The following is a 3534-nucleotide window of genomic DNA, read 5'->3' on the forward strand; positions in this document are numbered from 1 at the left end:
TATATGCTCTAATATCTATAACTGTCATGTTTACAATGCCAACCCATACATGGGTGCAAAACAGGATTTCAACATACGCCTCCTCTTGTTTTTCTGCTTATATGATAAATGTATTTTGACAACAAATCATTCTACTCTGTCTTCAAAACTAATGTGTCCACATTTCAGGAAGAGATGAAAAGTTCAGGTGCTTTCTCACTGGCTGTTGTTTGGTTTCACCTCAGCAGAAGTGTTCCAGCCTGACCACAATACCACAGTTGACCTATCTAGGGACGATTGCATAGATCAGCTTTCTTTTATTAAGTTTCCCCCTTTCCCTCCAATTCCCCTTTCTCTAATTTCCTTCTGATTTGTTTTCCAATCACTTAGTAATGCTGCTGTTGTCTTTTGAGTTTGTGGCTGGTACAGACGGGTAATTAGGCATCTCTTTCTTGAGGAGCACACTGAAATCTTTTGTTGGTTTTTTACGCGTACTAGATCTCTTACTATCTCAACTACCCACTGAGATCCTAGCAGGACTGGTTTTGCTCAATGTGTCTTTTAGATGAATGTGATATAAAACTAATATTATTATATCAATACCACTTGTGCAGATTACATTGGCTCACAATGAAGCTAATATCAAATTCCTCCTTACTCTTCTATGGAGTGATATTGTTAGTGAAAATATTCAATATTATTGATCAAAATATTTCCAGCTTGAAGTTTTATCTCAGTAGTATCAAATGTACACGGTTCGGCACAAATGATTTGCGGATTACTTGCAAAAGTTTAACCATCATAGAGTTTATCACTTGCATATGTTTCTTTGCCAATTTAAACATGCACAGTATTTTAACAAAACAAAAGAATGAATCTATGGAAACTATGGAAAGCCAGAAGGCTCAAAAACATAAACGAGGACGCATTGTTTGCACATGTGTCGTTTATACGTTGTTTACACAGTTTTTCTTTTCAAGTGTAAAAAATGCGTAAATAACACATACTCAACGCATAAACAACGAATCCCCATCATGTTGTTTGCATGTTAAAATACGCTAGTTCTTGAGCTTTCTGGCTTTCCATAGCAAACACAGCGCTTTTTCTGACAGCACATAAGCACAGAAATAATTTTCTTTCACGTCTCCTTGTGCTTGAACTGACACATATACACACAAATATACCGGATCCGTGCAAAGGGACATCATTCGTCATTGATGTTAAACGACAAAACACAAATCTAACAAAGATTCATCTGTATTTAATTTACACAGTGAACAATATGCAATACTATTTTGCAATTAATTATGTGTCTATACCTGAAAACTAATTTTAGACCTTCTTTTATTTTTAACTTTGTGTTGTATTTATCACAGCTTGTCATTTGTGTATTTGTTTACTTTTCTTTGATGATGTCTGAACTTGTTTAGTTATGTTACTAGGATTTGCTGTAGTAATGAAAAAGTAGTTAAAATGTTAAGTAATAAATGTATTATTTATTTATTATATAATTATTTTTGGGGGGCCTGACCCAAAAATTGATTATATTCTTGACTCAAAACCCATCCAACCCCTGTTGCACCTCTATACTTGACTTGTTATTTGTAGGATAATTACAATCACAGACGTTTTTGATCGTGTTTCCATGTCCAGCCAATGCTTTTGTCAAATAAATTGGCTTTTTTATTCAGGCTAGTTAAATTCAGAATCTGAGAGTGGTTGCCTGAAGGCCTACCAGGGATTTAGAACTTTTTGCAAACCGTGATAAATATAATGCAGTGTAATTTAAAACTCTTGGCTTTAGTGATGTATGATACTCAGTGACAAGTGAAACAGAAAGATGTGTAAGGATCACACCTGTGTGTGTGCAGGCATACATGTGTAATCGAGAACAGCAGGGAGTTGCAGTTTAGCACGTAATGTGAGAGATCGAGGTCACCCAAAGCAGCGCTCACCTGTCCGAGAGCTTTCAGGGGAATTTGATATCCTTCACTCACAGCGTGTCAGCCAGAAACCAAAAGAAAAGAAAGAGAAAGCAAGCAGGGTGGGAAAGAACCTGAACCTCAGAGAAGTCGCTATTATTATTATTATTGCATGGCTGTCTTAAATAAGCTAGTATGTCTGTTTGTGACTTGTTTGATTGCTGTTTGTCTCCCACTGCACAAGTGAGGAATAGTAGGCCCAAGAATTCCTATTAAAGGAATAGTAGGCCCAAAAATGAAAACGTGTTGAAAATGTGCTCATCCTTAGGCCATCCAAGATGTAGATGAGTTTGTTTCTTCATCTGTATGGATTTGGAAAAATGTAGCATTCCATCACTTCTTCACCGATGGATCCTCTGCAGTGAATGGGTGCCGATGAGTCTAAACAGCTGATAAAAACATCACAATAATCCACAAACTCATCTACATTTTGGATGGCCTGAGGGTGAGTGAATTTGTAATTATGATGCAGTCATGGTTAATTCAGGTAGTTTTAGATGCCTAACCATCATGTAAATAGGCAAACCCAGCTGTCTCAGACCGCATCACGCTGGGATCAGGAGCCGTGTAGTTGTATCTGTGTGACTCAAGCGGTTGTGTGGCCAGTTTTTATGAGCTGTTTAATAGCAGTGAGCTGAACGAGGCCATTTAGTGCCGACTCAGTACTGCAGTGTGAATAGGGTTTGGTTTGGTACTCTCGTAAAAACACTGTGTCCATTATTATGGGCAGAGAAAGGAGAGAAGGGGTGAACATGGAAAAAGGAGGGGCTCTACCTGAAGAGGGGCTGTAAATCAAGGGTTCATTAATACCTTCTCTCTCGCCCGCTCTTTCACTCACAAACACACAAAGATCATTTCAACCAGATTTTCCATCATTCTAGGGTTCGAATGCAGAGCTAGCTCTCTGTGAGGGCCATTTGGAAAAATAAACCAATCTAAAAATGAGTAAGTTTTTATATACAAAAAATAATTAAAATAAAATAAACAAAGAGCAAATATCTGGACATTTTTTCATATTAATTTACTTTTTTAAGTGTTTAGTGTTTCTTACATATTTAATGTTTTCCAAAAATGTAAACTTTAAATAAAAAATTAACATATTATGTTACATATGTGTGTGTGTGTGTGTGTGTGTGTGTACACTTTAAACAAACATACACTACCATTCAAAAGGCAGTCATATATTTTTTTAAGAAATTAATACTTTATTTAGCAACAATACATTCAATTGATCATGTGACAATGAAGACTTTTATGTTTTAAATAAATGTTGTTCTTTGGATCCTTCTATTCATTAAATAATTATATATAAATAAAAATTAAATTAAATTATTAATTAAAATATAAATCATTTTAGATATTAATAATTCTGTTTTTAATCTTTGTTTAATCAAATAAATACAGCCTTGATGAGCATAAGAGAATTGAAAAAAATATATATATATATTAAATTATATATATATAAATACATAAAAAAACCTACCCTAAACAATTGAATTATACAAAACATAATTAATAACATAATATTAGTATAATATTTTTTATTTGACCAAACTGACAACATTAGACCCAA

Source organism: Carassius gibelio, chromosome B11 (assembly GCF_023724105.1).
Source record: "Carassius gibelio isolate Cgi1373 ecotype wild population from Czech Republic chromosome B11, carGib1.2-hapl.c, whole genome shotgun sequence".
NCBI lineage: Eukaryota > Metazoa > Chordata > Actinopteri > Cypriniformes > Cyprinidae > Carassius > Carassius gibelio.